Source organism: Bombus impatiens, unplaced genomic scaffold (assembly GCF_000188095.3).
Source record: "Bombus impatiens unplaced genomic scaffold, BIMP_2.2 scf_0543, whole genome shotgun sequence".
NCBI classification, from domain to species: Eukaryota; Metazoa; Arthropoda; class Insecta; order Hymenoptera; family Apidae; genus Bombus; species Bombus impatiens.
This window is the reverse complement of record NT_176962.1, coordinates 2,711,152-2,735,572: the sequence shown is the minus strand read 5'-3', so window position 1 is coordinate 2,735,572 and position 24,421 is coordinate 2,711,152. Positions and strand designations below refer to the sequence as shown.

Sequence of the window (24,421 nt, the reverse complement as noted above, 5' to 3'; positions counted from 1 at the left end):
ATTGTCGAAGAAATAATTTACAGATATTTTTGAATGATTTTTACGAATTTCGTGGATTCAGCAATATGCGTATGTAGATGTAACAAGCTGAGGATCATAATGATGTAATTTATCTACGACATCTCCTAAAATAGCGTTTCACGTTTACCATTGTAAAAAATTCGGTATAATTTCCGAAGTTATAAAAACATATCTGGGACAGTGAACAAAATAACAACTTGGTTAACTATGAAAGTAAACGGATGGTACTTTTAAAAGTTGAAAAGCATTGTTAAGACGCAGGCCATTATGAAAGCCGGAAGATCAGCATATTCGGGCGCCAGACGCGTTTTATGGCACCCAAGTGTCGAGCAGCCGTGTGTAACAAATTTTCTTCCTCGAACTCGGAAAAAGTCAGAATTACTCGAAAAATAAAACAATCTTAACTTCTTCGAATAGTTCTCAGTGATAGCGACATATGTATTATTATTATATTAAGTCATCATTAACGCATCATTAATCCATTGCTATTAAAGCTAAAACAAAATTCCAGGAATATCTATTAATTGCGCGTTGATGTGTAAGTCGACTTGCATCGAATCACGAGATTTTTCACGGTTAGCGTAACCTAAGCGCTTTGATCGTTCAACGTTGATAGCTGCGATGGCGACGATATCAGCGATATTCGATTTTCCCACGGAGCGGCCGCTAGGTTTCCGGCCGGCTCTAAAAAAACACATGCCACATGCTGGAGCGCGATTTTTGTTCAACGTGAAAAGCGAACAGGTGGCCCATGTCTAGAAAGCTAATCGAAACGCTCGTTTTCGAAATACGAGCAAAAAACATCATTTGCTATTTTCTTGTACATATGTGTATAGAGTGTCCCTTTATAATTGTCTCACGACACTACTTTTTGAATTAAGTATATATGCGTTGGATAAAAAAATGTTTCGAGTAAAAGTTTGTGTCGGTTACGTCACTGGCAGTATACTGTTACGTACTTGGACATGCACTACGTAGAAATATACGGACTTTTAACTATTTGCCAAATGGGAATAAACAAAATACCGATTTTTGTTGAATATATATCAGTTCAGTATTTGATTAAGACATGACACATGTACCGAAAGTTCAAAACGAGAAGATTTCCTTACCGCGTGTGACTAACCCTCAAATCAATCGAGATTATCCTAATTATAATTATAATTTCAAGGAAAAGCTCCCGCTGCTGGTTGTAATGGATTTACGTGACACTGTATGGTGGTGGATGTCACTGGTCACTTTTCACATGACACGTAATCCGGATCGAAGGATCAAAATGCTCAACCGTTCGTGTCGCGAGATAGCACGTCAACGAGAGTCGTAAATTCCCGTTACGATTATATAATCGACACCACGAACTGATCGATCCCCTGATTTCTGTTACGATAATAGGGGTGGTTCAACTGAGGTTATACTGAATTAACAGGTATAAATTAACGTTTATTCCAGCAACTTTGTAAAGAAGGTAATTACACTGATGCGTATGTACAAGCTAAGTAAGTGATTGGTTTAAAGATAAAAACCCGATGATGACACGTTGACTATTCTAACGATGAAGAATAAGTGAAGTAAAGCGAGAATACTGTGTCGAAGGAAAGCTAGTCATGGGTGGGTCTAATCTACAAGAAAGAGCTGATTTGTCAAGGGCAAGGTTTCATTGAGAGAGTGAGGGAAAGACTTCGCTGTTAATTGGTTAATTTTCTAGGTTGGTTGGTGAAGAAGGGTGCTAACCGCCCCCGAGAGAGAGAGTTGCTAGTGGGAAGCATCATACGTGAGAAAACTAACTTTCCCGTAGTAACAATAAGCTTTAGAAACGATTCAGTAAAGAGATGTTTGTTCGGTCTGAAGGACCTTAGCTAGTAAATTCCTGAGATTTATGATGGGTCCTTAAGACTATTGAGGGTACGCAGTAAGGATGAGCGGACATCTGGTTCCCATCTTGCCCGATGAGCGGACATCTGGTTCCGCAGTAAGGATGAGCGGACATCTGGTTCCCATCTTGCCCGCGGTGTGTGGCCTGGTCTAGGTAGAGTGTCGCCCGACGTAACACAATTCTTTGAAATTATTGATCTTTTTTCTTCTTCGACGCTTATATATTCCATATATATATTTTCTGCTTAACGACTATGATAATTTGATTCGTAATTTGATCCACGGTAGTATAGATAATTTAATACATCACGGATGTCACTCACCTACTATTCTTGACGTTGGAGAGGTCAGCGATCGTCCTGTAACAAAAATAGTTATATCCTGTTATAACATTTCAGAGTAAGATCTAGATATTATAAGAGATATAACATATTTTTACATCTCGATCTTCTTTTATAAATAATAAGAAGTACCAACAGGACCAAATAACAAGGCTTTGCTTTTCAAACTCAAGAAAGATTGGTAAATATCGAAGTAGAACTTTTAAGATAATCGAAAACGAGTTTCACGTACTATTACTATTAATTACGCGTGATCTTCTGAATTCTATATTCTATAATTATCATTGATCTATCATATTGATCTAACATATTGATCTATCATAAGAAATTTCCGCGCATTGATGCGATAGATTAGAGTAGCTGACCAAGTATAACTTATTGCATCTAATCTAGCTTCATCACTTAACTTGCAACTAGGTTAGTGGACGCGAGCTCATCATCCGCAGGAAGGCTTGTACTTTCCAACTACGTGGTGTAACTTAATTTACGATACTTCCAGCCCGAAAACCAGTGTGTCAGTAATGAACGGAATTAACAGATGAATGTTGCATGTTCTATGTCCGTTTTGCCAGCTTTCGAGCTTTGAAACGTGTAAATCAAGCGGTACTTTCGTCGTTAACCGAAATTGAATATATCCGTCGAATATATCGAAACAAAACATTGATATAAATGTAACAGATAAAAATTGTTTCCTTGGTTAATTTTGAATTACATTTTAGGATAATATTTTAGTCGATATCTTTAAAGTAATTATTATATACGTTGAAATTACTAATTAATCGATGAAACGCTGTAAAAGATAATAACGTATTTAATTGTCCTCAATTTGGTAAATTGAATCCGAAGTTGGGATTAAAATTAAATTTCATGGTAGATGCAGCTCATGTTTGTTATAGCTGAACTATAATTTGCACCACGAGTGTAACTCGATATTGTAAGGCAGCAGAGTAATTGTTTCAAATTTTCGTGCAGCATGACGCAAAGAATTATCCAATTAAGCGCGATTAAATTGATGTGTATGTGTTATTTTAGTTTTATAGTATATATTCAGAAAGACTATTTGAAACGAAGCAAAAGATATTTTTTAGTTTCTAATCATTAACTTCTTTTTTTTTTTTTAATGAATCAAAGAATTATCTAAATTATTATAAATTTTATTTTCCTTGAATAGAATATCTAGGAACGATATTAATGTGGCTAACCATTCAACTTTCGTTTAAAAGGTTGATTTTAAGCATAATAATCTGTTAATAATGTCCTCTTTACTTCTCACCGTACTGGCTCCTAAAATAATTTTATAGATTACAATCTGGGATTTTATGTTGACCTGTCCCGAGGTTCGTTAACCGTAACGCGTAGTCTCGTTTTAAGGCGTTACTACTACGATGATCGAAGACCGCGTTATTACCGACTCGTACTACTTCACGTCGTCTTCCATCAAAGCAAAGTCGCTTCTACGTAACCTGCACGTAAGTAGGGGAAGATGGACGAGTGTTTCACTTGCATTTTATTAACGTCACAGTTTAGATCGTTTATGACTTCATTCTCCCGCTTCTTTGCTACTTTATATTTTAATATGGTAAAGAGGTCCACCTATTTCTATTAGTTACAAGGTATAATCTTTGATTGGCCATCATTAAAATATAATATATGACATTAAACATCGTTCGCATCGTAAATTATTAATTAAAGATCTTCATTAGCACGATTTATGACAAGATAACAAAAAGATATATTTTTAAAATTAAACTATTTTAATTGCGAAACGACGAGGTACCTTAACTATTTTTTCAAACTCTTTTCAATTATTTTCCGTTAATTTTCAACTGGGCATGTGTCAATTTCCTCGGAGATCGATGAAACCATGATCAAACGAAAGTACTGGATAATTCCTTCGAATATCCCACAGGACGGCGCCATTCCGAACGATTATCCATCGAATTTATCGCGTGCATATCTCGCGCGGGTGACTGCACACGTCGCTGAGGCGGCTGTAATTTATCGTCACTTCGCGTTCGCGAAAAATGCCTTTACTGATTCATCCGCAGACGCATAAAAAGTATGCGGCCATACGTTACGTTGTTGTGTGTTCTGTTCTACGCACACGCAAACGTGCATTATAAAACCTAAAGCTGTCTCACCTACGATATTTTTATTCATTTCTCCTTTTAGTTTTTTTTTTTCTTTTCCCCCTTCTCCTCGACTATGCCAGTTTTTCTTCAAACTGGTCAAAGTCAACGTGACTGCGTGCATGGCACATAACACAAGTTTCGAGAACTCGTAGTATGACGTGATGACGTGACGCGTGAAAGGTCGATGAAAAACCGTTTTAATAGGGCCATTCCTGATGACCAGTCGCTGCAGCGAGTTGTAAGTTCTTTTTTACCAGGGCTAATGATTACGTAATATTTTCCGCGTGGAGGGTGTGTAATTGTGTTTCGCGCGCTCCTGGAGCTGGCCAGTTGCGAAGAATAATGTTGTTTGCGGAAATAGCGAGCTGTGTAGCATGGTTTGAAGAAAGAATGGAGGAGGCTAGCGGCAGATTATAAAGGCGATGAAAAGCTTTCTGCAAAATTGTGCCAATGTAGTCTGTACGTGGAAATTAGACATAAACATCGAACAAACATAGGCTCATAAATTTAACGAAATGGTCAAAATCAACCAGAAATCAATACGTTGATACTTCGTATTATTGTTACAACTTTTGATTTACGAAACGTTCATTATGAATTATTTATAAAGCTCTGTTTAGACCATATATTTTTCTTATTTTTTCACGTAGAATATTTTAGCATCGTTTTACCGAAGAAACGAGTGATCGACGTATTATAATATTCCAGCAGTCAGTTTTTTGTGAACTCGATCCATCGTGCCGTAGCATTATCCATTTTTCATTTATAAAACATATACGAAGCACAAAAATAAATACACGGCATAACGATAACAGAATCTCCTAGCGGACACATTGAGAAAATTTTGCGCAGGATTCGCGTGAACGAATATATCCTTTGACATGAAGGAATACAATAATAAAAAGAATCAATCGATAAATCAATATCTAGAACAGCAAAGAGCTGGCGTTTTATAAAATCAAATACTTGTTCGTTATAAAACGTAGTACAGGTCGATATTATTGCGCGACTGTCCGGCTCTTGTGGAGTAATCGTTTCTTCGAATCTTGTCAGCGTGATAACGTATTGCTCTTCGCGCAAGTATCCTTAGGCTCAAGAAAAGGTCGAGAGTGGAATGAGAGTTGGAAGGCCGGAAGTCATGGCAAGATAACGGTCTACCGTAAGTCTGGACAATGTGTTCCGTAGACGGACGCCTTTGTCGTAGATTAGCACGATTCCTTGACTTCGTCGACGGAGTCCTTGAAACTCGACGAGAGATACGGGACGGGATATTGTTTTCTCGCTATCTAAACGTAACTCTGGCTAACTCGTCGGAAGAATGAGAGGAACGGGATTCTGGAGATCGGTCGATCGTTTCCAGACGTCAACTCGACCAGATGGTTCACCTTCTGTACTCATGGGAAATTCGATTTGGAGGATAAAAAGAAAATTCGATTCTTGTAGACATTTTGTTCCCCGCTATCCATTTAATTCAATTTAAATCAAAATCAAGTAAAACATAAACCAAGCCGAGAAAATACACTTATTCCTCTGTAATCTAAAAGATTCGTTCGCGAATAAATCGATCTCGTGATTCCTCTCTTCGAGTCTTTTGAAAAATCACGGACCGAAAATTGCGCTATATCAAGAGAAATTATATCAGTCCTACACGTAAAAATAACATTTCGAGGACATGGAATTGAAGTGAACCCCGGTTGAAAGGAGGACAGAAAAAATGAAAAGGCAAAAATAGCGGAGCAGAAAAAGCTCGACAAGCAACGATCGATTATTACGGTCGTCTGGCGGTAATCGTTTTTTTAAATCCCGATTCCGTCTGCGTATTTGCGAAATACGTAATCATCGTTGAAACGTGCTTTAAAATAAATAGCAATTCCCTCCTTTTCCCGCATTACCTTACAGAGAGGGGGGAGGGGGCAGAGATACTTGACGGTATCGTTGAACGTAGTACGCAAAGTAAGACTTTTCCACGGCACTTCAGACTTCTCCGGTGCACCAAGTATAAAGCTATTTACGTATCCCATTTCCCGCAAAGGGTGATCTTTCTTTTTCGTTCATTTTTTCTTCTCCTCCCTCCGCAGCCTGATCTTTCTCCCTTTTTGTCGTAAATATATAACGGGGTGGTCGCTTTCAGGATAATACGAAAGACTCTTAAAAAATTCGCAATGCTCAGTCACAATAAAGTGGTTGGCTACAGGCACCGCCGAGTCTCGCGGTAATGAAATTAACGAGAACGTTGCGCATACTAGATTATGTTCCATCATATGTCTTTGCAACTTGCGAAGTAGTATAAGATCGTTTATAGTCAGAGACACGTAAATTAACTACTTAACTGTACGCGATAGGCAAATATATTCTACGTACCATTGTAATACAGTTAATGTGTATCATTAGTTGTAAAACAGCGGTATGTTAGTATAATAAAGAAACACAATCGCTTGAAAGTATAATAACTTAATCTGACTGTGAAAAACCGATACCGAAGGAAGGCTAAATATAGTATCAGCTGAACAGACGTAAGAGAAAAAGAAAAATGCACGCAAACACTTTTTCTATATGAACTTTATGGAACAGAGAGTTTCGAGCTATTTAATCGGTTATATAAACCCTACAAAAATAGGTTTTACCAATGTTCCAGTTAAATGAAAAGTTCTTCTCGAGAATTTGCTGCAAAAATAAACGGAACTATATTCGAGTATTTCCACGAATACGTTATGTTTGCGAACGTACACATTTAACGTGGAAGGTTTAAGCAATTGAAATGCGATTGGATTACATGGAATTACGATACCAGAGGGTGAAATATTTTATTATTATTAAATTATTTCTGATCAAAAATAGGTCGTTCTCAGAATTTAAAATCGAGAAATGTTCATAATCTATTAATAATTTAATCATGTAATTTTATAATTTAGTCATAAATATGACATCGGCCTCGATTCCAAATCTATTCTTATCCATTTATTTATTATTATTACTTTTATTTCAATATAGATATCTATAATAATTGGAAACATTAAAAAACAACATCGGAATTAAATATGAAATGCTATATTACAATGATGAATATTCAAAATTATTTTCTGTTCAAGCGTATCACACAGTAATGTAGTAGTTGGATATGTGATTCGTCAGACAACTCAGAGAATCAGACAGCAGTGAAGGAGTATAAGACCGTGAATAGTCAGAAAAATGTTCCGCAGTTTGTTACCCAATGTTTAAATATGCATTCGAACTTTCTTTGTATCAGGAAGATTTCATTATATTTAAGATTATTTTAGATAAAATATATTTAAAATATAAATATATGATTATTATAACGTATTAATCCTTTGCCGTTCAAGTTACATTCTATACTCAATTCAAACTGATTCATACTCGGCAAATAATCTTCGAAAATTATCAATAATTTATATTTTCGTATTTATATACAAGTATACTATATACATTATATTTTTATATTATATAGGACATATTTTTGTATTTTTGTGCCCAATAAAAACAATAAATTACAAGAATAATTATCCTCGATATTCGTAACATTGATTTAATTTCATAAGTGTCCTGCAAAAGAAAAGAATCTCATGAATTTTCTTCAAAGATCAATAAATATATTGAGAAGATTATGAACTAAAATATTTCATATTTCTCTTAAAAAAATCTTCAAGAGGATGATCTACCTTCAGATTCATGTATATACAAGAATATTCCCTTAATAATATATTCTCTTTCAGTCTCTAAAATCACAACAAACTTCGTTTCTCACGCAACGTGAACGATGCTGCACGCTCCGAAGGAACATTATTAAACATTATTAGCGGAGCACTTCGCGTAATCAAAACATTTTCACGAGAAACAGCATTTAAAAAGATTTCACAAACCGCTACCATACTTTGTTAGACGTAAACAAAATTTCAGCAAATTCTGGAAGCAAATAAAAGACGAAAATCGAGGCAAAAGACGCAGGGATGGCACGTTTTTAAATTTTTTCCAAACTCGAATCCGGTTCAATGCAAATTGGATGCTCTAAGATGCGAATAATCGACAGCATTTCATCATTGCAACACGGCAGCAGGAGTTATGCACTAAAAAGGAATCGATGTCGATGCTTCAATGTGTATATACGTACAGGTACATGCATGCATATAGGTAGGTGTATAGCCCAGTTGCGCCAGAATTCGAAACAATTTCCAGTCTTTTCTCGTAATTCATCAATAGGATTATAAGAACGTGATATATATCGCGCGCTAATAAATGTCGGTTTTAATTACTTAAAGTATCGCGTTAAATTCGACGAGTTTTCATGAACGTGGCAACAGTGAAATTTTCCTTAAACACGTCGATCAGATATTAAAACAGGTTTGTTTGCATAATGCTTCAAAGAATGGATACGTAAATAGTAGATTACGCGAGTCAGGAAATGGAACGCGAACTTAGTTAGTAGATTAAAATAGATGCTTGGGTATATGAGACATGTTTGAATTTATTATGAAAGCTTATGCTTGTGTGGATGGTTGAATTTTAACATTGTTTTCAGTTGGAACAACTTTTTATTCCTGTCATGATTTTCCTTTTTGTATGTCATGAACGTCATTAGGGAACACTTTACCGATTTTCCATTGATATCGACTTTATATCAAAATTTGTATATCCTCATTGAAGGTGTACAAATATATTGCGGCACTTTTGAAAGCAATTATTTCGTTTAATGTATTACATAATCTCTGTACTCTTTAAGTGAATTAATATATGTAGCGCAGTTTGAACAATTCAATCACATAATTAATCACCTTCTTCTCGCAAACATAAATTTCGTTTATCTCTGCTTGCATTTATATTTTTGTAAACTGCACGGAGTTATTTAAGGTTACGCACGCAGCTAAGGAATCTCCTGACTAAACTTATTTCTGAGGAACGGCGCGTTTTAAAACCTTTTCTCCAGAGCCTATGCCCTAGACCGGCCAGCAATAAAGTCCACGATAGTACACGAGCGTTTTATAATTACTGGTTTTAATCTCGCGACATTATTTCTGAAGAAAAACACATAGAGAGAAATTTTGCCACCGAAACCAGGGGAGGAGGACTAACAAGAGTTATTCATTGCGAAGCATTCTTTTCGTTTATTCTATTTTACGGCTGGACTCGCGTTGGTATATCTACACAATAAAAAGGCAGCAAAATGCATTAAACGTACTTTAAGAAATTCAAACACTCCAAGAATATTTGTCGAATCTTCAACAGGTTTCAGGGACGAATCGTCGTTAAAGAATAAATTCAATTTATTCGGTCTTTTATTTACCAATCGGATACTTGATCCTTAACATAATAGGCAGCAATTAACAAGTAGCAATCAAGTCGGCAAGTACAATAGGTTCCTGTTAATTGAAGCAGCTCAAGACTAGGGGCGTCTAATTAATGCGACATTGGCGAGTTTCTCTTGCAGGAATACCCAGTCTTGAAACCGGTATTAACGTCCAAACATGAAATCAACAAGACTCAATTTAGTTACAAAAAGTATTAACGACGATTCTCATTAAATTAATACTATGCTGCTCTGAATAATTAATTCGGAAAGTACTGCGGTTGAAAAGTAGTAATTGTATTAGGGATATTAATAGCATGTCAATTGTCACAGTGTCTTCGTTATTCTGTTACATTTCTTCCATTATTGAATTACAAATTTTAAATTTAATATTTCTTAAAATCGTGCTTGGTTTCTCAAGGATCAGAATAAATGGCGTTATTTTCGTACGGTGACTAAACTTGAAACGCAAATATCTCCCCACTATCAAGAAAACAAATTTAATTTTAGTAATTAATCGTGTGTGTGTGTGTGTGTCACATCTATTAGTATTTAAAAAACTGCTAGAGAATACTACGATCGTAGAAAGTAGCTTTCTCTTAGAATTAGCCAACAACGAAAGAGAGTGTTCGTTGCTTTCGTGTAACGTTCGAAGTCGTTTCGAGTCATTGATACAACCTCGTTATTTTAACAATCGTTTCATCTTTTTTCAGCACAGTCGAACGTTCGACCACTAACAAGATGGATCGTGCAGGCGCAAACCGTGGCATAAGTCCTTTTTCCGTTGAGGTGGCAGTGCCGTGGTAAATGACGCCAACTCGAATTAATTGGGTCAAAATCATTATCAGCCCTTCTCGGTGGTTTAACGATCTCGACCCTGGCCGTTCAACTTGAATTACCGCCGCTACGCTGCATTCGTTGTGTCGCATCTCTCAGATATCGGTGCGCATGCACGAACACGCGAACGTGTATAGATGTGATTGTGAGTTTGTGTGAGCGTGTAGGGGATCGTGTTCGGAGCGAGGACGCGTCGTTGCAGATAATACGTCAACAAGATCGAGTCGAATTGATATAGGACGCGCTAAGACCGTTAATTCCGCGTGAAACGGCAGGAAGATACGGACGGAAGGAAGCGTGGCCGAATATCCGATTAAGGTGACTTGGGTGAATGCGACCGAATCACTCGTACATCTTCCAATAGCCACAACTCGCAAAACTGTCCTACCAGAATTGGGATAACGTTGTTATCGTCTTACCATTGGTGTTGTTTTCGTCATTTGTTATCGTTCCTAGGACGTAGTGCAAATTTATTCGTCCTATCCTTTCTCCATTCCTCTCCAAATGGATCATTTCGATCCAATTAGAATTCTGAGAACGCGTTTCTAGTCTCTGAAAACATTTTTAGTGTTTTCGTCTGGAAATATATTTTAAATCGAATGTACTATTTGTTTCTGGTAAAATAATTAAATGCTTCAAGAATATAGGAACATTCATTTAAATCTTATATATGATTTTCTTTGATATATAATCTTCAACAAAGTCCATCGATCTAAATTTCATATTCAATGTCAATCATATTCAACATGCAATTCTCAACGCTGATCATTCCACGATTAGATTAACACTTCTATCTATATCAAATGATAACTCTCTATTTGCCATAGGAAGACCTACAACGCTTCTATTGAGGCACCGATTATCGTTGACATTTAATGTCATAAAAAGAGCCTCACGCCGATCAAATGTGGCAATCTTCAAACCTTTCAATCATATCTTGTTGTTACGATTCGAACCGCGTCGCTATATACGGCGCAATGAATATTAAAATCGGTCCTGGCTCCGATACACATCGACTTCAAAGCGCACTCATTAACGATTCAATTTTATGGACAATACATCGATGAATAATTTTTCCGGCCGTTGGCGACCACGCGCCACTAAATCGTCATTTGGTTCGTTTTTCATCTGGTTGTTTCCGGCCGGGTATACGCGCGTACCCTCTCACCAACCTGTATAGATGTATCCATTGCGTGGCGTTAATCTGGCGGAATTTTTTAGCGAGCCACCACGCGTAGATATCGTTCGTCACGACACGTTCGTTCGGCGACCCGTTCAATTTCTGTTGAGCGTAATAATGGCCGTTCGCGCAGTATTGGTAGGTTCACAGGCATTCGCGTGGGTGCCGTACGTTTTCGCGACAAACGATCGCCGGACCCGGCATCGACAGAACAAAAGACACGCGTAAATAGCCGGATCCGCGCGTGCACCCGACAGATTTACCAACGCTAATCGTCCGTGCGTATTAATGAAAGTGTTGGGTTATTGTTTCGAGCGGCGAGGCGCGACCGTATTCGGTGCAAGGACGAGCACGGGTGCAGCGGCGGTGCTGCTGTCGTTCGAATTAATTCGGTTTATCGGGAAACCGTAACACGCACCAGCGACACGGGACTTGGCAAAAACGGTTCGGTCGCGACAACGTGGAAGTGATCTCGCGTAGATTTGATAAGGGAGAATAATCTGCCAATGGTCTCGATGTCGATCTGGGACGTTCGTTTCGCAATGCGACAACAGTGAGCTGTGTGACGAAATTGTATCGAATAGAGCTGATGGATATACAAATTGTCCATTTTTCGTTTCAGTTCTAAAATTCAGCTTTACATTTTGATAAATGAAAATGGGTGCTTATGTTGGTGGGATTCTATCACTTCGCTGAAAATCGAATAGAAACTCCATCTAATCAGAATCTTTTCTCCAAATCTGCCAAAAGCTCCCTTGACATTACACGATCCGAGGTACCAGAAATGTGCAGGAGATTAGAATGTAAAATTCGACTAGGTACGAGCGAGAAAAACAAATGATCCCGAACTGGTACTTGGAGGGCATACGAACAGGACACGAATTTGCTCCAGAATCGTGTCCCATAGCACGTATCCGTACAGGTCGGCTTTAAACCAGGCCACGGTTGCATTTCGCCGGGGCGACAGGGTGCGCGAATGTGCGGTTTGGGTGAGCAGGACGGCGCGGGAACAGGGGTTTGGGACACAGGGACAAGTCGGTGCCGGGTTCCAACAACTTGAACAACTTCACAATGCCCGTTGCCTTTTGCGTGGAATAAACTTCCGCCGCGTAACTTTAAAATTGATGATCTTGCCCAGTAACATACACACGTAAGTGTATCCTGGCAGCCGGCCTCAGCTGTCGAGGTTTATCGTGGCCCGGGGAGATGCTGTCTATCTCGACGAAGAATTTATTTCGGTGAGCCGTTTAACGGTACTGATAATTATGTCTCGCGGGGAGGAGAAGAGAGAAACGTTCGCGAATCACGCACCAACGCTATTGAAATATTGCTGAGAAACGTGCAGCTGGGATATTTCTTTCTAGGGTTAAACTTCTTTTTTTTGTTTAAGATGCTCATCCAATTGGAATTTTAACGCTCTGTTTGGTTGTTCGATATATTGATATATGCCATGCATATTCACATATCTTCTTCAAGATAAAAATAAAGATTAAGATTAAAATTCCTCTTTAACTCTTGAACAAATTGGGTCAATCCTGACGTAAAAATATTTCACATTTATTATCTTCTCATTTATGTTTTTGTCTTATTATTCTATCAAACCGTATTAACAACTCTACTTTTTGAATAAATTTTATTATGACATAGATCTGCAAGTATTTCCGCTGGGCTGTTTGCTTTATTACTATGAAGTACAATATTCGGTTCATTTAAAATTCAAATTCAAAATATCTGGTGTACCTCCGCATGTAACGTCATTCCCTAAAAATAAATCTGAACATAAATACGTAAAATATCCAACACACGAACTTTCAACCAAAACTACATCAAAATATCATCTGGCAACGCTGACGAGATAAGAGCTCGACAAAATATCGTATTCGCAAGTCAGTAGCTATCAACAAGAGATAAGCCAGTGTACATGGCAGGTTGTCGGAGCGTCAAATCGGCGAGTAATCTCCATTATCGTGGTCTCTCGCATATGAGAATCTCCAGCTGGTCGACATCTACAGTTTCTGCTTAAGGATAACGTTTAGAACTTGGCAGCGCGTGCAGGCTGCTTTTTACATTAGAAACGATGATCATCGAACGCTTAAACTCTTCATCGTGAAACGAACATTGCGCGATTTTACTATCGCGCGAATAGCGACGATAAAAAAATTTCACATCCTATAGTAATCGTTGGGTATTGTAGCGGAACGTTCCAAAAGTCGATACGAGTTGCAGTTCGACTATTTTGATAATCCGTATTAAATTCTATCGAGTTAATAAATTTTGTAAAGTAATTTAGTATGCTACGGGTGTGAAATTTCATAGTTTACAACTTCAAGATGCATCCTGTTCCAATAGAAAGCTATCTATATAATTTCAATAAGAAGCAAATCCGTATTTCACTAAGTGAACGTTGTGATAAATATAAAGTTGGAAAATCAAAGTAAAAAACTGATAGATGGGATTACTTCTCATCGAAATATTTGATTTATTGCATTCTCAGACTCTCTGCTTAACGTGCTCCACCTGGTTGTTACGAATGTCGGACGTAACAGGAGTTAGCAGCAGTGTGGTCGAGGGCGTCGCAATCACATCGCGATTTCAGCCAACGAAGGGAGATCGTAGTGGAAGATAGTGCCTTTCAATTGAAATTGCGCAGCAGGGTGTTTAAGCTTCGAGCATTTTAAAATGTAAGTGTCGATTGAAATTTATTGCGGACAATGTCCCGTTTCTTAGCCGCTTCCTACCTTCTCCCATTAACACACTGTACAGTAGCAAAATGTGTTTCACTATGGACATTTACGGAGCGTCGTCGGCTTAAACGATCGAGTCTTAACCTGGATGCGGTGGAAGAAGAAAGCAAACGCGCTGAGCTCACTGGAATTTCAACGTCGTTACGTGTAAATTGGTAATAGTAGCCGTGATATTTACTTTGTGGCATTGATATCCCGAGAAGAATGGAAAATTGCGGTTTACGGTTTGTTTGTCTCTCATTTAACGAATTAAGAGATTGATAGTGAAAAAGGAATTTTCAGCTAAATTAAATTTCCGTTACGATGATGGTGGTATTAGCACGCAAAGGAAAACACAATCTGAAAGTAGTATTTTGCAAAGTTCAAATAACATAGGCGAACGCGTAGCATGATTTAATGCAATAAGTATAGTACAATCTCTGTACATGCTCGCTAGGGTCACGTTTATTCGTCACGATTAAACGTTTAATTTTACCCCTAACAATTACTGAAACAACCAACGAACGCTTGCTTGTTACTTAAGTTTATTATTCAGCCGGTTGCTAATGATACGGATCGATTGAAATTACATTGTTATTTGTAATATCATTGATTGTAAAGAAAAACAGATACGTTCAGGTGTTATCGCTACGTTTCTGACTGGCTGATATGATTAAATAATTAAGAAGGGATAAAAATATCGTATCAATTCGAAAATGAAGGGAAAGGGAATTAACGAAAATACGAAGCATCACTCTAATTTGATATTCTCAATGGAGTTCCCAAATTAACGAAATATGTACCATGGACTTCCGATCAAAGCGATGTACATTTTTTTGTTAATCTGAAATTATTTTGTATCTTTCGCGTTTAAATTTCGCTGAATCGGTTGCAATTCCAATTTCAAACAGAATTCTAACTGACGGTGCAAGTGTTTACGTTTTGCTTATCGCGTATACTCAATATAAAAAAGGTGAAATAATTTCAATAATTTATATTAAAAAATACCGTCAAGATATTTTTACTTGGTGATAGCCATCCTTCGTGAAAATTAGAACGATCATCACACGTGTCTACATTTTCCATTCGCTGCACGATTCATGCGTATTTCGTCAAAATTCTACCATTCTGCGAACATCCATCCTCTCAAGGGGCAAATCATAAATTTTCCTTCGCCGCGTTGCCCCTCATCAAGCGCAAAGAAAACTCTCGTTGCGATTCAAATGAAATCCCAAGATTAAAACCGGTATCCCGTGGTCTCTCGCGTGGGCCAGCGCAACATGGCGTAAACAAAACGGTGCTCGCAGTTGCGCGCGGGCTGCAAGAAAATCCGCTGGAACGCTACAGTCTCGTCGCAAGTTGGCCTCGTCTAGAGTTTGCCTCGAGCCCGAGATAATTGTCGGTGAGTAACGTCAGGCTCGCCTAAGTAAGATTTAACTCGGTGCAACGCGGTATGATTCGGTTATAACTCGATATTAACTGTAACGAAGCACGTCTTGCCTACTCCAACGAGCTTAAGCACCATCGGGTTAACGAAGAACCTATGTGCGCTTATACCGAGCCATGCTCGACCTGCTCGCTGACCTACACGTGTATCGCTCCATATATATGTATATGCATATACAAAGCATACAGAGACCGATACAAACACTTACGCGCTGTTACACGAATACGTGTCAGAGGAAAGACGATATAGACAGCAAACTGGGGGTGTAAGAGAGAGAGAAAGAGGGAGGGAGAGAGAGAGAGAGAGAGTGAGAGAGAGAGAGAGAGAGAGAGTAACAGTTACGGCATACGGTAACGTGCCAGTATTGACAAACATCTTCATTAGCTGCCGCTGCTGCTTGTGCGCTATCTGCCTACGAACGCCCTATATACGCTTGCCAGAGTCGCTTTCCACCTGCGTCGTTGCCTGCATTCCGCCGATACTCTCAGACACGCCACCGATCCAGAATTACCATTTGATACGTGAATTAAAACGACACGTTCAGGTGATCCTATGTACGTATATGTTTCCCTCCGACGAAGTCAGTCGGACGACCGGCTCTCGCCGTTGTTGTTCTTGTTGTTGCTTTGTCGCGAAATTCCGACCGGGAAAAGTTGGACCAGTGTTTGCGAACGAGAGATGAGTTACGATCGAAATTTCTATGCTCGCGGTTCCGGGGTACAATGGTACGCTGATTACTTGGCCATGCAGTTTCCTAAACACTTGTCATTCACACTTAACGTTTACTGGAGCGCTCGCATCGGACGTATATGTAGGAAAGTTCGTTTCTGAGGTACGCGTGCATTGTCGGCATTTGGTAAACTCAGTTATCAGATTAATGTCTTTAATTGTTCTTTTTGGTCGTTTAGAAGTTCCGTGTACCTGTAGTTAGTTTTGTAAATTGAAATAATCTGCTGTGTGATTCAGGTTATGACGTATAGAAACTTAGAATAACAATGGTAATAATAATGAGACGTGCTGTATGTATTCAAAATACGTAAAACATTTGACATTTTCCAAACAGTTATTAATCAAAAAAGAAAATACTTCTAGCAACTACGGAAGTATCCATAGTGACACTAACGAATCAAAATCTGTTCATATCATTAAATCCTTCATTACTGTTAGCTGATAACTTTATACGAGCAACATTTTCCACGTATGTCGATAATTTCGTTCGAATGGAACATCTCGATAATGATGCGTCCGGGGAACTCTATTTCCGTAAAATTTGTCTGGGTACTCGGCGTTAAAGCGAAACAGCGATACGCTCAGAGGTAAAAGCGGAGTCTGTAAATTTCCCCTGGGCGAAAAGAAGATTCAGGAGTGTTCGAAATCGACTTGTAATGCAACGTAGTTTACGAACGCAAGTTAAGTCGGCGAATCGTCCACATCCGGAAAAGGAGATTAGCGTACGCGGCTAAGTAATGAGCGAGAAGCCGTGCTATTTAACGAGCCCTTAATTCGCGGACTTTGTGACTTTGCTGGCGAATTTCTCTCGAACCAAAGTGAAACAATCCCGCCGAATCAGGTAAGCTAATGAAGTTTCGATGTCGATACTTTCGTGTACAGCGAGAGTACCATTCCTTTCACTCCTTGAAAATAGAAGAGGTTTTTTAAAGAGCCGTTTTCAATGAAATAAAATCAAAAGCTATAAAGACTATGTTTTCGATGTTTTCTTGCTTCATTTTTTCTACTTTCTTTTTTCGTACTTTTATATTGATGAAAATTTTAAGTTTCCTCTCACGAAAACTTGAGATCTACTTGATAGAATATCGAAAATCTGTTGCTCGTTGAGTTTAGTTAAGCAGCACGTCTAAAAGTTGAATGATATATAGAGTGGAAAATATAATACGAAGCGCAGGAAAATTGAAAGAAAGGATGAGCTTGACATCAATTTCTCTTACGCGTACTCTTTGAAAATATGTTTTTTAGAATACGTCAAAAGATGTTCGATCTATTTTTTCAAGGTGGAAGAGAAGTTGGAATTTACATGGATTTGAAAGGAAAATTAAGGATGCTTGGACTAAACGCAATTCACTCGGAGCGATTACACGAACCGGTAAATCAATTTGTTCCGCGAGTATCGTGTCGAAACATGGTAAATGGATTCCTCTACCTATATTCTATATAGGCTACTTTCTCTCGTATCCTCGCGGTGATTTATGAGTGAAACTTTACTTCGTAAGCTAAACGACGTGTGAGCGATTATACCCGAGCTATAATAAGGAATTAAAATGAGCTACCGCGCATCGTAATATTCATCGCGGTATAAAATATAATCGTTTATTATATTTTCTGCTTAACCACTTTAAAGAGCTGTGGATGCTACATGGTAATATTTGTTGTTCTTTATAATTACACACGAGATATATTCATACTCTTGAAAATATTAAGAAATATGAATCTACTGTTTAAATAGTGAACATAATTTTTAATTAACCTATAGAATTTACTTATCCGCGCGAAGGGAAAGGACAATTTTTTTAATCGCGAAGAATTATAATAAATTCTTGATTAAGTGAATTATCACCGATCATCAAAGATCACTTTGATGCATACGTTGCGTCGATCGTACAAAGGACAGTGGCGACAGATGCAATAACGGCTGTATTAGCAGAAGCAAGTGAAAGCAGACGCATGAGGCAACAGTAGTTGCGATGCAAAGAGGTAATGGTCATAATCCTGTTACCAATTCCATTTGTCGAAACAAACGAACTCCGACCAGTACGTGCCGGCGTCGCGCATATCTACCCCATTGTCAGTAATACAGTTTCTATCCCCTTTCGAATTGGTCCCTACTCTATTGTCGGTAATTAGAATGCCGGTGTGCTCGGCTGCGCCACTGTCAGACTTCACCAAGCTTTTGCGTCAAAGCAGACGCGTATCAGACGTGACCGTGCGACGATTGATTCGTATCGTTCGACCAGCTAACGCTTTTGTATATACTGAAATTTTACATCCAGTGTATGCACGTATGGAGATGCGAGTGATTTGTTTTAATCGCCTGGTATTAGCTTTGTTTGTGTTGGATTTTGGTGCGATTAGGGCTTACAGGTTAGGGGTTTGATTTGTGGCTGCGGAACTGCTTGATCGCGAATATATAGGGTAGAGATGATATTGAGTATTCAGTGATATTACGTTAATTATGACAGACGCGGGCAAATAATATGGGGAGCCGAGTATGCTTGTGTAAAGCGAATGAAGTACGAGAATTATCAGTGTACTTTATACTGCAACATCGGTTAGTACTTGTCAAATCATCGAGTCCTTATATTACACATTCTAATCCTGTTTCTGTGAACATGCCAAGACACAACCACCAGAATGATCGTATCAAGAAACAATGCCCGCTAATGCTGTCCATTCTTAGAAGGGAACATGTACAGGAATCGCATTGACGAATAATCAACGTTAAAAGTGAACACATCGTAACAAAAGCGGCGTATGACCCTGTGAAGTTGACGCTCTCTGATTGGATGTTATGAGGCGCGCGACCATGCCATTATTTCCGAGAATAGAATCATTTTCGATGCTATTATCCTGTGTATAGCCGCACTGCAGTTCAACAGATAGGTACAATGACGATGTTTGCACCGTACAGACACGCATATAGCCAGGCAAGTAGATTAGGTTGATAGGTGGTACAGGCTAGGACTGCCCAACCACGATATGCTTACTAGATTGATAATACTGGCACGCCGGGGATCGAATGGCCGATAGATAAGTAGAAGCTTCCCCGTATAGACGATGCTCCATTTGGCCATATACTACTCGGAGCATCTAATTGCTCGTAAATGACGGATCGCGGTGTCAGCTAGGGAGCTGAGGAATCGACTTGACGATCCTCCTACTGATTCCTCTCTGTCCGGGGGTCGTTGTGTTGAATTATGCGTATGACAATGTTTGTAGAAGCTGAAATGTTTACCGACGCTTGCAGAAGTGAAATTATTTTATTAATGGACATCATTAATGAAAAGTTTCTGATCTTAAGGGAAGTTGAAGAATCTTTCCACGTTTATTTTATTAAGGTTTTTTTAATCCTCGGATTACTAACAAACTTCCCTTTTACTTCCCTTTTAAGACAATTTAAACTTTATCTAGTAGTAGCTTAAATTATAAAAAAGAAATAATTTAAACCAATGTACCTTCAACATTTCAAAGTCTTTTTCTTTTAATAGAACCGTATCGCTTCGAAACGACTTCATTGACACAGGACATATGGGTCTTTGGAAGTCATTCAAGGTAATTTACGAGCATTCGATGTCTAGCTTCACTGAACTGCTGTAAGATTTTTCTCGCCATAGAAATTTGTCGGTATGGTCATAAATGTGACGTAAACTCACACGAACGATACGATTTATCGATACTCATGTTTACCAGGGTAACTTTCGAAGAGGTAGAACTACCATTCAGGGACAGAATAAATCAATGTATTGACACTCGGATTCTTCTTGCGAACGCAAAAGATAAGGTACATTTTTTGAACCTACAGAAAAGTTGGACATCAAACGATCATAAATGGTACTTTCACCTAGATAAAAGTGTTCATCGTAAGATATCTCCTTCAAAATAAAGTAAGTTTCATTTAAAACATCTTTTCGGGTAACAAATAGTTTAGGAGATAATAATGAAACAAAAATAAAAATTAGGTACTTTGTAGAGTTACTGATACTTACGTGATTCTGATTTTATACTAAACATCCGAATATCCGAACGATGTAAACCACGTCACAGGAAATGTGTTAAATTAGGAACTATTTTTGGGCACAAAGTCAAAATTTCATAAAGGTTAATTAATTCGCTTTAATTCGTGCAAAATGTGGCATGTATGTTCGTGACAATCTAATTTTAATACTAACATAACGATATATTAAAGATACAGGAAGTTTCTGAATAGATGAACGATTACGTTCGAAATATCGGCAATCTGCACGACTAGTAGGAATAATTTTATTTCTGACTATTGTAATGCAATTATTACTGTTATTACTATAGTAATCTACATGTTGGAAGATATTTTAGAAATTTAATTGATAGCGTAATTTGACAATTTCTACGAATGATAATTATTCTTAATGGACAGACAAGAATAACTATAATAGTTTCTGGATTAACAGTTTGAAATTTCTCGAAGCAAGATCTGTCGGTATGCTGTCAAATTGTCCGCTACATTGTTCGCGTACAGAACTCATGGAGTGTAGACAGTGTAATATGAATGACGTCAAAGGTCTAGGAACCTCTAACTATTGGACGTTGTGCACTATAGAGAAACGTTCCTAGGAAGTGAAATATCGCGTTGTCAGAAATATTGGAAAACTTGCACAAAACCCGGAATATTATCTTGTCTACGTATACCTGTCTATCCTCCAAAAATGTACATTTTTCAGTACCACTTTAATATTCCAACATACCGATGTTGGAGGACTGTTCATTGTCAAACCTATCTTTCCTCAACATCCTAGCTCTCTTTCGAAACTGACCTTCTGTCAATGATCGTAGCCAAACATCGTGTGCAGTTACGATATATATGAAAAATCTGTCACAAACCTTCTTCAAAATTTTGGTGGGCTAATTACGCCTTTCAGGTGGCAAACTAATGAACTTCATGAATTGAATCGATTAAGTCTTTAACCATCATTGAGAATTTATTTACCACAATGACAATTTTATCGTAAAGCGTACGAATGATTTTCTCTCGCATTTGATTTTCTCTTCGAAAATTACACCCATTTTTATTATATCATTATGTAATATTATAATATCGAATAAAATTTTACTATCTTTTTCCAAGTACCTGTTTCATTTCGTATGTTGGTATACACAACAGAAGCTACCAACGTAAGTTTCCTCTATCTGAAACAACTCTATCTATCCGGATAAAATGCAGAGTACTGTCTACTCCCTGATGTCTATTCCCTCTGCCCCATCGATTCCCTCTTTCTTCTCCTTCACCTTATTTCTTTCCCTACTTCTGCCCACGTCTCTATCAGTGGTCAACACTATCTCTTTGTACGCCATCACATTCGATCCGGCTATCTGCATGCTCATCCATCTGGATTTCGAATCTTCGGATACTCTCGATGCTCTTTGATGATCCCAGATCTCTCTGTCACCGCTGTAACTGGGATTTAGAAATAGGTCAACCGGAGCACATCACCCGCGCATCGGAAGAAACCGATCCGCGGATCCTTTTAAAAAAAAGCAAAAAGAAAAAAGAAAAGAAAAGGAGACGGAGAGAAATAAATAAAGAAAACTCGGGACCGAACACGATCCAGTGACGTTCGACTGGAAGACAGTCTTATTTTACGGATGCGCGTGCTAGTTTCGCGTTGCCGCTAATGGATTAGATCGAGCGCGTTTATCGCGCGTTCCAGATCGAAGTGTTTCACAGACAATCCGACGTTGTTAGCACTTCGTGTTGATTCAGGATTTTCGCATTCACCGTTTTACTTTTGGATTACAAATGTCTCAGCCTCGCTCAGCAGACTTAGAGCAGTTACTATATTTGTATCAAAACGGGGAAAGCGATCGTTAAAAGAAACATTATATAACTTGATACTTAGCAAAAATTTTACTATACTAATTTTATTATAAAATGTGATACAAAGTTTAGGATTTATATCAGACATTAAAACGTCATTGAAGATCCAAGTTGTGCTGAGAATTCTTATATTTTTCGAAGTACTTATGTTGTCTAAGTAAGATAAAATGAAAAGATATAAAATCAATTACAGAAAATATTTCAAAAAATCCGAAGCCATTAAACGTTAAAAAGAAGAGAACAATTTTTCAACAAAATATTGACAACCAAGTCGATGATAAACACGGAACAAAATCACTCTTCTAATAACCGTTCAGCACAGTGAATATGAACGGTTGGGTGATTCACGTAAACGCATAGATAATCGAGAGCGCAACGAAACAAAACCATAGCGGTATAGACGCCATCGCGCGTTCACTGGCCAGTGTATAACGACCGTGGAATTTTACGGATACTTTGAAAGGGAAGTTTTTCACTTTTATGGGGAACGGCTGCATAGAAATGCACTCCACGACAGGAATATTGCGCGTGCATTTCGGGCACGCCTGACCATGGATAACGCGATAAACTTTACGAGCCAAAGCACGCCGCTCGTAATGGATTTGCAATATGTTGCAAACGGAGCGCGCTGGCCGCGTGAAGAGTACGACAGCTTGCCATCCGCGGGATTAATACGGGATAAAATCGCGTCCCCGTGAAATTTAGGGGCCATGAACGTAGGATTGACCATCCTGTGTTCTGCTAACTTTTGTTCCCGCATATTTTTCCACCATGCTAGCGATTAATACCGAGCGTCGTGTTTTAGTATAATATTTTAAAGATGGAATTGAGATTGGATTTTAGTATATTTAAAAAAAAATAGTTATAGAATTGTAAAAGGGGGGGGGGAGAGGAGAATATATAAATTCGACATAGAATATATTCTGAATATATAGTATTCAAAGAAAGTTTCTTTCTATTCTGTAAATATTAATTCAAGAACAATTTAAGTTAATCGTTATAAGATACGAACATCGTTAAAATTCATCAATTTAATGAAAATAACGTGCAATCAGCGTATATTCTAGATATACTAGTTAGGAACGTAACAAGATATGAATTATTAGGACAGGCGATACTCGAGGTTAACGTAGCGTAAGAGAGTATTCAGACCCTTATGTGTGTTTATTACTCCGCCACTGTTAAATTAATGGCGTAGAAGAGCTCTACCATCCTTTGTTTGTCATGCAAAGCGTCTATTTGGCAGATACTAACACTTTCCCTTACAGGTTGTGAATAATCTAACCGTTCATATTTTACGGAACCTGAAGACGATCCAGTTAGAAGATGATCAAATTCAGTTTGAAGCTTTGCTTCCTACAACATCTAATTTAATATTGTCGTAAAGTAAAATTTCAAATACAAACAGCAGTTAATTATTATTAACGCAAAATCATTGAATGTACGATGACACTTAACATAAAGTAGATAAATGATTTCGATGCTAAGACAAATGATTTCGATGCTAAGACAAATGATTTTTCTGCTTAATGGATTAAAATATCGCACAGATACCAGACAGAAAAGTTTGTGAACAAGAAACAAACAATGAATGAAACAATACATTGCATTGCATAAAAAATATTAAAGTATTTGTAGAATTTGCACCCCAAATTGTGTATTACGCAAAATTGTTCTATGATTATATCGCTAGATGTGTATGGGGTGCCAAGCCGATCGACGTGTTTGATTGATGTATCGGAAGATTATGAATGCTTTATGCGTTTGTCGTCGGCCAAATTTCTAGATCCTTCTGCCAGTATTCTCGCGCGTCCATGAATTGAAACCATCTATCAAGTTCAACCACCGCGATTGGTGCTTAAGGTGGGTTTGTATCCCAGCTTAGAACAAGATACGTTGATTGAATAGAAGTTGATATACGAGCGACGATATCGAAAAAGGAGACCGTATCAATCTGCTTGCGCGCGAGCTTGCGCCATCCAGTGC

The 24,421-nt window shown here is 38.1% G+C and overlaps 1 protein-coding gene across 2 annotated transcripts in view; it reads right to left on the bottom strand.

Moving 5' to 3' along the window:
- LOC100740629 overlaps positions 1 to 24,421 on the bottom strand; it is a 463,615-nt gene that overhangs the window by 254,793 nt on the left and 184,401 nt on the right. For both annotated transcript variants that reach the window (XM_033321944.1, XM_012388210.3), the window contains exon 2: positions 2,217 to 2,252. The gene's annotated coding sequence lies outside the window, so the exon portion shown is untranslated. The remainder of the gene's footprint in view (positions 1 to 2,216; positions 2,253 to 24,421) is intronic.